Source organism: Ornithodoros turicata, chromosome 8 (assembly GCF_037126465.1).
Source record: "Ornithodoros turicata isolate Travis chromosome 8, ASM3712646v1, whole genome shotgun sequence".
Classification (NCBI taxonomy): Eukaryota; Metazoa; Arthropoda; class Arachnida; order Ixodida; family Argasidae; genus Ornithodoros; species Ornithodoros turicata.
In genome coordinates, this window is record NC_088208.1 from 22,196,491 (window position 1) to 22,207,530 (window position 11,040).

The 11,040-nt window shown below is 45.0% G+C and overlaps 1 protein-coding gene across 3 annotated transcripts in view; it reads right to left on the reverse strand.

The window, feature by feature from the left end:
• LOC135366685 (rRNA N6-adenosine-methyltransferase METTL5-like) overlaps nucleotides 1–11,040 on the reverse strand; it is a 98,057-nt gene that overhangs the window by 59,364 nt on the left and 27,653 nt on the right. The window contains exon 2 of one of the 3 annotated variants that reach the window (XM_064599503.1): nucleotides 5,334–5,428. The exons of the other annotated variants lie outside the window; for them this stretch is intronic. The gene's annotated coding sequence lies outside the window, so the exon portion shown is untranslated. The remainder of the gene's footprint in view (nucleotides 1–5,333; nucleotides 5,429–11,040) is intronic. 3 annotated transcript variants of the gene reach the window in all.

Consider the following 11,040-nt stretch of genomic DNA (forward strand, 5'->3'; position numbering starts at 1 on the left):
GAGGCCAGCCCACAGAGTGATAGTAGAAAAAGTAACAGTTCCTAAAATTGGGAGCGGGAAAGCATTATCCCAGCGAAAGTCGGATGTGATAAGCCGTGCCTGTTTTATCTCTTTCTGCGATGTCGGGGAGGGCTGGGTTTCCAACCTCCTTTCGTCGGACTGACAAAGGTTGCGCTGAAAAATTCATCGTGCGCTATTCTGTGCGACCTCCGTAGAGCATGATGTTCGGCTATTTTTTCCGATGGGATAGCTCCTGAATATCCCTGTCAATTATCATTAATTTGACTAAATTAGACACGCTCTGCACATTGGTGGGGTAAAAAAGTGACCTTTACTAGGCAAATTTCCGACTTAAGCTCGCAAAAATTTACTTAATTAAACTTACGTTACACGACAGTCACATGAGGAGGTGGCGAAAACCCAGTAAGAACAAATACCATTGACCGCATGACTCTAGGTGGTGTAGTTTGTTAATTATAATTCAATGACACGTTTTCTGGGACACCCTGTATATGTTTCTGTACCATGTTCATATTTTTGTAACCTGACGAAGTGCAGTCTCGTGCACGAAAGTCTTGGTACCATGTGTAAATAAATAAGTTGCTCCTACCATTTAATGTCACTCTCTGATTCCGTTGCTAAACTGAGGTTCTCCTACATGCAATAACTTACGTGTGTGCAAGGTGACGCATTAGAGTGTTCGGCACGAACTGCGTAAAAGACTTCGTTTCTTCGTATAATTAGTTTGTCCCATGCTGGATATTCATTAACGTAGAGGTTACAAATCTCTGATTGCCTATAATGAGAAGGGAATGCCTCTACGTTAATGAATATCCAGCATGGGACAAACTAATTATCTTAAGAAACGAAGTCTTTTACGCAGTTCGTGCCGAACACTCTAATGCGACACCTTGCACACACGTAAGTTATTGCATGTAGGAGTACCTCAGTTTAGCAACAGAATCAAAGAGTGAGATTAAATGGTTCTATTGGTTCTATGGTTCTAATGGATAATTCTAATTGGTTCTATCCCCGGCCATCAGCACTCGCTGGTTGTTCGTCGACTGTCGTCTTTTAGGCTAAACGCTTCCTGAGGCGGAAGTGTATCGCAAAGACCGATGTCAGTTATGTTGAATTCGCATTGAGGAGGGGGGGGGGAGGAGGAGGAGGTTGTCGTAAATTCCAAGAGATAGTTTGACCGTGCTTCAAATGCTCAATGCTGACTGGGAATATGCGACCCCTGACAATCCAGCATGTCCTGTCACCCCTACGTCATCGGTATATACTGATGAGGACACAGATATAAAGTAACTGATGAGGACACAAATATAAAGTATATATATGTACTTTATATTTGCGTCCTCAATATATGCCATACGAAGCCAGTTTTTATTTCAAAACGTGTAGACTGCAAACGTGAAATTGAAAGACAATTGCTGTGACTGTTTTTTTTTTTTTATGGTTTCAGGTACTGTCGAGAAACAAAGAGTTTTTCCTGGTGAGCAGAACTTATGTAACGGATGGCAATCATCAATGTTCCTACATGAAACAAACGACTATAGACAAACCCAAGCATTCATTGACAATTGCAATGGGATATCGTAGTGGCGATTCAGGGCCATAGTAAGTTTGATACTAATTGATTAGTTGTCTACTATGCTGCAATATAACTGATCAATGTCACATCCACAGCAATGAACCATCAACTTACACTGTAACAACAAAGAAGAATGTGATGACTGTTAAAAGAAATGGTAAATGTAAGTACACTTCTACCCAGATTAGTTAGTTAAGCAATACAAAGCGCACTGCCTTTAAATTCATTATCGCGAGGATCGCGTATCGTGTCGCACGGACGTGCCAACAACATAGCATAGTTCTAAAAGGTTCACTTACAGGAACTATTGATACATCTACAGGGTATTCTAACGTGTCCAGCAATTTTACTTAAAGCGAGCGATAAAGAAGAAACGAGCGCTACTTTTCAGCTACTTGACTAAGAAACAGGTGCTACTTGTGAGGCAGTACCTGTTTCTTACTCAAGTAGCAGAAAAGTACCACTTGATTTTCTTTTATAGCTCGTTTTGAATATAATTTCTGGACCCGTTAGAGCAAACACCCTGTATATTAACAGAAAGCAATAGAAGCAAGCTCCTGTTTTGCAATGGACTTCAACGTGCATACCTATAGCAGCTTGAAACATGAAGTGCCTTGTGGAACATATAATTTGCTAATAAGCGCTCTCCGGCAACGATCTTCGCACAGCTACATTGTCCTTTCAAAGTGTCAGCGTTCTAAGAAACTGATGTATGTTATTCAGTTCCGAAAAAAGCTTCCGACAATCTAATCAGTTCTCGACAAATCCCAAAATGTGGACTGTTCTCTGCTGTTATTTTGGGCAACACTGTACATAGTCACCCATATTTTCATCTTTACAGCACCGGGCCGCATGTACGATCTGGTGTACTCAGATGAAAATGGCTGCAATATTTTGCAAATGGTAGCCGGCATTACAAGTGAGTATGCTTCAATTAGTGAACAATCCCTCTCATGAAGCTCTTATGTGGCACATGGCATGATTTTTTGCTCCAAAACCTGAGTACCAACAGTCGCCTTGGACCGAAGTGTTGGGAAACCTTCCGCGACTATTTTCGATCATTGATTGTAATTAAGCTTCATGTCTAAGCATTGGCAACGTCGTGGAACTCGTACTGTTTCCATAAGAAGTCACGAGCTCATATAGCCTATAGAGGAACGGCCAAGCTATCAGGCAACACTTGGCACTGGGATAAGTGCGAAATCGTCAGTTGGAACAATCTGCTGTTCGAAACAGTCGGCGGCTTCTTACTTCAGGCCTGTTCTTACCAAAGGTAGTTTTAAGGCTGAAAACTAAAGCACTGTTGTGAATTAGAACACATTGATCCATTGTGTGTGTATTTTCTTTCCTTTCCTTTTTTTTTTTTTTTTTTTCTTGTATGGTCAACTTGGAGAAAGGCTTCGCAGGACTGTTTTTGCAAAAGAAGCATCACTTTCGACGGTGCCCTTGTCGCACTTCCTTTTTGCCTCACCAAAAGATGACATGCACATCTTACTGTCGACAAGCATTCGGTGGCTCCGCATTCAATGAAATTTTACCGCTAAACAAGTTGTACGATAGTGACAACAGCTTACGCGATGCCTTCGGGAAACACGTGTTGTTTACGCGCTACGCCCGCCATAACCTTTCTGTGCTCCTAACGCCTTTGCTCTTGATGGTGATGTGATAAAGAGAAAAAAAATGGAGATGTGAGTTTCGACGAAGTCGAACTGGCTACGCCAGTTCGCTTACACACAGCTTACACCACGCTTACACACAGAAAGTACTAACGGATGAGATATGATTAATAGGGATGAACAGAGAGGATGATGGAGTTCAACATGTAGTTCAAAAGTTTTGACCAAGTGAGTGTGAAGTGTCGGATTCGCCGGGGGCACACAGAACATACATTCAGCGAGTCATAGAAACAACATACATTTAGCGAGTCATAGAATGTCCATAAGTCTGGTTGTATGCAGAAAATCGTCAAGTGCCCTCAGCGCCTTGTAGGAGGACTGAGGACCTAACAGTTACAGGACGCGCACAGCCTTTTGCTGTTGCGTAGCCTTTAATTCCTTCAAGGTGCATTCCACATCTTGTTTTCCTCGTTCCTTTTTACCCCCATAGTGAAGTCTAACTGGAAACATGTGAAACACGAGTTCTGTCACTTTTCCAATCTGTTGGACGTTTTATTTTTGCCTACTTTTAAGGCATAACTTCTAGAGTTGTAAGACAAAAGAATTAAGTTCATCACTTCGTACCCAGTTTTAGAAGCTTTTCCCCCCATTAGAGGGGCGAAAAGATTCTAACCTTCTTTTCTTCTCACCTTCTTTTAGCCCCTTTTCAGATATAGTGTCAGATACGTCAGTTGTTGCGTTACGTACAATGAAACGTTGTCTTGCTTCTGCGTGCATGCCGTTGCGTGAGAGACAAAGCAATTTTTGATAGGAGAATCAGTGTGACTGGTGATAAACTGTCTTACACACAGTTCTCATGGAGGGAAGGTGTAAACTAGCATTTAGTTAGCAAACTGGTCAGGATATGCGCGGGCGTCAGTGGTTGCGTTGTTGGTAACGAGAGGTATTTTGCTACTGTGTAAATGTTCTGGCGTAAAACACAAAGCATGCAGTTTTTGATAGTACAGAGAGTGCGACTGGAGATAAAGGTACACACATTATCGCCTTAAGTGCGCTTAACGCTGCTTGTTCTTAGTTGACATGGATGGAAGATGTAGACTAATACGTATTTGGCGTTTTCAGGATGCGAACTGTGGATGCCAAAGAAAAAGATAGGAGGATGGAAAGACTGTAAGCAACATTTCCCAGAAACTTGTGATCGTGTTGCAGAGACGCTCTACAGGGATGACTGCGAAATTCCTCAAACTAAATAGTATGAAGCACAATAAAAGACCTTCGGAGCATCCTCACTGTCAACCGTGTTTTGATTGAATTCAACGACAGAACGACAAAAACATCAATACAAATCACGAATCCATCACCTTTAATTAACACACCATGGGAGTTTAACCTTCAAGGTTGTAGCAATGTCTAGCTGCATAACTGGTGAATTATATGCCTTGCCCAGTCTTCGCGTCTTTCTTTCTTTCTTTCTTGTTCCACCGGGAATCGTAGCGCGACAATGGTATCACGTATCTACACTTTCACAGTACCCCACACTTCCATTTGAGCGGCATTATACTTAGGGGAGAGGGAAGGTACGTGGCCGGACGACACTCTACCACCATCACCACCACCACCACCACCAACAACAACAACAACAAGGGCAGCAAAAGAAAGAAAGAAAAACATTTGCGCTTTGTGAACACCAGATGTAGCCGTTCAAAAAATAATAATAATAATTTATTTGAAAAGGTGTCTGCCGAAGAAGAGAACAAAGTCACGTGGAGGGTATTCCTATTCTGATACATTTCGTATTTTATTGCTTTTCTAATAAACATACTCCCCCTTTGTGACAAAAAAAAATTTAGGATACGCGCTCGAAAAAGACTATGTTAATTTGTTAAACAAGTGTGACATAGGATTTAAGAAACAATATTGGAGATATAGCAGGTATAGGCCAAGAGGCATGTCAATCAACGATGAATACATCAGTTCTTTCATATCAATCAAGTTATGACCAGTGCCGCGTATGTTACTGAAAAATGTAATCACAGTTGCGAAGTGTAATTGTTACAGTTACATGATTCTGAAAGCAATGGGGTTACTGGAAAGGCTACTGAAACGAAAATGTAACTCACTCGCAGGTCCTCAGCAAGTGTGAGTGTGTTAATCTTGAGTTCCTTCAAGTTGTGGACATAATGCGACGAAAGGTCAGCTTCCTGCCTCGAAACCACTAAAAAGAAGGCTTATTCAGCACACCCAATGTTCTTGTGCAATAAAACACATCTGTACGCGAACAAAAGACATCGAGAGAGCACATCCAACAGTGGTGGTAACTCACTAGGAACTACATCATTGCACTCGCTAATTAAGTAAAACTCAGCATGCTTCGAGACCCTGTCTCATATGTCGTGTTGTCCGCGAGGAGTCACCGTGCAAAATATTTTTGCTGTGGGATGAATTGTCACTGTGCAATCAAATTTGACAAAAATAGAAAGAGTGGGAGAAAGCGTCCGCGGACGCGGCCTAAAGGGGTTAAATTTAGATTATGGCTGGCTCCAATTCAGCTCTCTCGCATATTTCCCGAAAACATCTAATTAATAAGTTAATTAATGAATTTTCGGTAATTAATCGTCTTGTTGTTACATGCTTGTCGCAAGAGATGTTCGCACATGGCTGCATAACCTACCGGTGCAAATCACGTAAAGTGATATATATCTAGGTATCCCTTACCACTTTATTATAAAAATTCTGTAAGGAAATCTCCGTGTACATCATGTGCTGACGGTAGCGCCAGGACCTTTTTCTTTTCTTTGAATTCCGTGATACCAGGTAATGTAAAGTTAGAGTCACTAAATAAGCTACGCTTCAGAGTAGCGACACTGTGCCGCCATGTTGTTTCGGATGACCTCCAGCGCCATCCATTTAGCGCTCTTCGAAGTGTCGTCTTCTTCCACTGCTGAACTTCACCTTCATCTATTTCTACTGCCAAAATAGAGGTGGGGCTGGAGGTCATCCGAAACAACATGGCGGCTCAGTGTCGCTACTCTGAAGCGTAGCTTATTTAGTGACTCTATGTAAAGTTCCTCAATGGGGCAAAGTAACGATATCAATTTCCCTTTTCCGCCGTGATCTTGGAGCTTTAATGATGGCCGCAGCTTAGGTTTGCGTGGTAGGGCCACCATTAAAGCTCCGAGGTCGCTGAAGCAAGATCAAGGGATGCCGCTACTTTTCCCAATCCAGGCTGGACTTAATGTAATGTCTTGCTATACATGTGTAATAATATTGGCGGCAAGCGCGACCTACACGAAGCCCTCTAAAAGTCACGTGATCCTCTGCAGTAGAGTGGAAAGAGCGGGATGCGTGTCTGCGGTACTGACCGTGTTTGGTCATGTTTACACGGCATTCGGTATTCATCAGCTAAGCTTGGAATGAACTTCCAGAACCAGCCGAAACATGAAAAGTTTATAATATTATGATTGTCTTCATAATCAAGCTGCGAAACGGAAAGCAAGCGGCAGAAAATTTGGTGCTATATGAGGCATGTTCCGAGCATTTCGTGGAAGCGTATACGTCGGAATGACATAAAAGAGTTAAGTACTACTTGGTGGACAGAAAGCTGCAACAATATGGCGCTATTGGTTTCCCGTCCAGATCCGGAACGTTGTTTACTGAAACGAAATATTGTGCCGTCAAGAAATCTACCCACGAATGCTCGACAAGTCTCCATCAAAAAGCCGGCCTGAGAAATCGTCAATGCGTTGCACTGTCAGATATGTTTTTGGACGATTTTGTTTATTGTGCTATCGACCTTCCTAGTGATTTGCCGTTGTCGCAGGGTACGGATTAGGTCTCACACCTGAAGAAAACTGGTATCACATCAGTCATATGTCTCCAGCTAGTTATCTAGGAATAAAAGTGTTACACTGCCGTATGGTTTCCAATGTAGGGTACTTCATGAACTTGGATATCACACTGTACAATATAACAATAATAATATTAATGACGCAAACAAATACCAGCTCCCGTGGCATAGTGGTTAGGATGACCGCTTTCCACGCCGAGACTGGGAGGTGACACGATTTCAAATCCTGTCACCGGCTGGGCTGTCTGAGGTTTTCCCTGGGTTTTCCGAAGACTTTCCAGACGAATGTCGGCACAGTTCCCCCTGAAGCTGGCCCAGGGCGCATATTAACTCCCTTTCCCCTACTCTTTCCTAGTGTCCTCTCTCCATCTGTCCACGTCTCATAGCCACAGTTGCTTCGCGGCGCTAACACGGAAATCAATAAAAAAACAAATACGAATACACACAAGTTCTTGCAGGCGTCCGGAATGACACTACTACTCATAGCTGGGCGAACTCACTCATGAGGGCCCTTATGAGTGCCCCTCACCTCACGCCTTTGAGGTGAGGGTGAGTGAGGGCAAGCCCGCGCGATCAGGCCACCCGTGAGTGCACTCATGAGGTCTTTACCGTCACGAGGTCTCCTGTGAGTGCACTCATGAGGTCTTTACCGTCACGAGGTCTCCTGTGAGTGCACTCATGAGGTTTTGCCCCTCATGAGACCTCCTGGGAGTGCACTCATGAGGTTTTGCCCCTCATGAGACCTCCTGTGAGTGCACTCATGAGGTTTTGCCCCTCATGAGACCTCCCGTGAGTGCACTCATGAGGTCCTTACCGTCACGAGGTCTCCTGTGAGTGCACTCATGAGGTCTTACCCCCACGAAGTCCCCTGTGAGTGCACTCATGAAGTTTTGCCCCTCATGAGACCTCCTGTGAGTGCACTCATGAGGTTTTGCCCCTCATGAGACCTCCTGTGAGTGCACTAATGAGGTTTTGCCCCTCATGAGACCTCCTGTGAGTGCACTAATGAGGTTTTGCCCCTCATGAGACCTCCTGTGAGTGCACTCATGAGGTTTTGCCCCTCATGAGACCTCCTGTGAGTGCACTCATGAGGTCTGAGGGGCGCCAGGTCTGTGTCAGTGAAGTCACTGGTCAGGCCTGAGGGGTGTGAGGTCAGTATGAGTGCATTCAGAAATAAGGTTAAATGACGCTTACGAGACGTAGGCATGGTTCCAGCGATCCAGCTACAGGCAAGGTGCACCTTAAAGGGCTGGTGTGCACGTATTTAGCAATTTCGTCCACGTCACGCTGGGAACACAGCCACGTGTCCTGAGTTGACTGATGACTTGGTGATATGGTTCCAGCGACCCAACTCCAGGCATGGTGCACTTTAAAGGGCTCGTGTGCACATTTTTAGCAATTTCGTCTATGTCGCGCCCGGAACAGAGCAAAGTGTCCTCAGCTGACTGATTGCTTGGTGATATGGTACCATCGACCCACCTACACGCAGTGTGCACTTTAAAGGGCTGGTCTGCCCGTTTTTAGCAGTCTCGTATATGTCGCCCTGGGAACAGTGCAAAGCGTCTTGGCTGACTGATTACTTGGTGACATGGTTGCAGCCACCAAACTACCGGCAGGGTGCACTTCATGTGGACTATGGTGCTACTACTCCGTGGTGGTATGGTGCGGGTTTGTTGTGTTCGTACCGGTGATGTGTGCGACCACTGCCATAACCTTCAAGAACGCCTGGTTCATGAAAGAAAATAGTGCTAGCCCGATATTGGCTTAATGTAGCCTGGGGAGTGGCCGGAGAACAAATTTCAATCTCGAATACTTTGGATGGCTGACGGAGGTTGGGGATAATTTGAGACTCTGACAGTGGGGGGTTTGACAGACTACTCAAGAACTGCTCAGATAGTAGTGCGTTTTTATACATTAGAGCCAGAAATAAGACTATATATATTATATATTAGACAGGAAATACAATCGTCGGCTGCCTCGCACATTATTGTTCCTGTGTTTCTGAGATGAGGCTGTGTAGGCCACTTATTGTCATTCTTATGCTAGCTATAGCTCATTGCTAGAACCATTTCAAATAAAGCTATGGACTGTGGACAACGTGGGGAGATGGTGCAAGGAAATAATTAAATGGCGCTACGTGAGTACAGAAGTGCCATTCGTCCACGCTTGGTTTCGTCGAGCTTGTTTACAAAAAATTGCTTCTTTACGGCTACTCGTCGTATGTACCCCGCTGTATAGTTGGTTGGATACTGGGTTGATTTACCGAGCGTTCTGCCAGACAATCTCGCGCAGACTTCGAGGAGGAGGAGGAGTGTCGTTGGGAGGAACCGAGAGGTCTGCCTGCCTGATTAGGCGGCATGTTTCTCGGGAAGGGAAAGGTGGTGGAGAGGAGGAGAGGGTGAAGTGGAAGACCGAGCGGAATCCGCTCGGGGGGAGGATAGCTGCGTCCGTGGGCCGACTTCAGGGGAACTGTGCCGGCATGCGCCTATTACACATCTGAGGGAAACCCAGGAAAAACCCCAGACGGCACAGCCGCCCGCGGATTCGAACCGCGGACCTCCCAGTCTCCAAGCGCACGCGTTACCGCTGCGCCACCCGAGCTGGTCGCGCAGACTTCATATGAAACTAAGCCGGCGTTTGCCTTATACTGTCTGGGGAAAACCCAAAGAAAACTCCCAGGCAGCGCAGTCGCCGCCAGGGTTCGAACCTGGGTCATCTGGAAAGGGGGTGGGACCCATGTGAATTCATTAAAATTCCGGAATTTCCGCCACTGCTCTGAAAATCCCCTACGAGCTTCATGGCACTAGAAGAAGAAGATGGGAAGCTGTTGCCACGTTGTGAGCTGTGTGCATGGTCTGCGTTAAAACCAATCTATTATCTTCGTTCGACCCTCAAGTATGTCGACCAAGGCGCCACGGTCAGAAGCAATCAAAGAAGCGCGAGCGTAATGTAAAGTTTAAAGGTACTGTAAAGCAGTAGACAAGCATGATATGCCAGTGATGTGAGTAGAGACTTCTAAAGTCTCTACTCACACTACTCACTAAAGTAAAGAGAGTAGAGCTTCTAAATACCATATGCGGAACCATACGACCGACAACGCGCTATAAATATTTTGAATTTGCCATGAAAAATGCGGCGTAGTGGAGCGGTGCGACGCCTGGTGTCAAACAACCCCCTGTACAGCGGGCAACACTGAAAATTGGTATTGCACACTATTACATCGGAACCTGTTTACCTATGCATTTTGAAACCCCTGTTAAGTGTTTTTTGCGAAGTAAGCCAGCGCTGGCCGATGTTCGATGGAGGCTCTCCATACTTCTCTGCTGCGCCTGCGCGCTCTTTCTGTTCGCGGCCTCAAACGAACAAACTCTCTCTGTGAACCTCTGTGAACAAACAAGTCGACGTCGCTGAAAAGGCGTGTTAGCTTAGCTCAATTGGTAGAGCCATGGACCGATAATCAAGAAGATGTGGGTTCGAGTCCTACAGCTGGCTAACCTTTTCAGTGACTTTCATCTTTCATCGTCAAAGTTGACGCTGTCTGGCTTATTGAACGTCCGACACATTTTTTTCAACGGCTCAGCATTTCATTTCAGTTCGCTTATCCTTTTATCCTCAGATGTGGATCGTTGTGTGGATTGCAAGGGCGGATTTTACGGTGGATTGTGGTGGATTGTTATGTCGGGCCCAGTGTTATACGCATGCAATGTGGTTGCCGCCGTATGTGGCAGGAGTACGGATTCCTTTCGAATACCTAGTACAGTGTTGCCCGTAATCTTTAATTGTAATTTTCTAATTAATTGCACCGTCGATTGGAATGAAACTTGCGCAGTTTTTGTCCAGGTGGCTTGGACTATCGAATAGCCACACTAAATGGCATTTGATCGGTGCTGCTTTGACTTGCCGGTGCCTTGACTGTGCACTCGCCAAAATACTACCAGAACTTGATTGAAAGGGTTACCAGGATCGAATTGTCTTCGGAG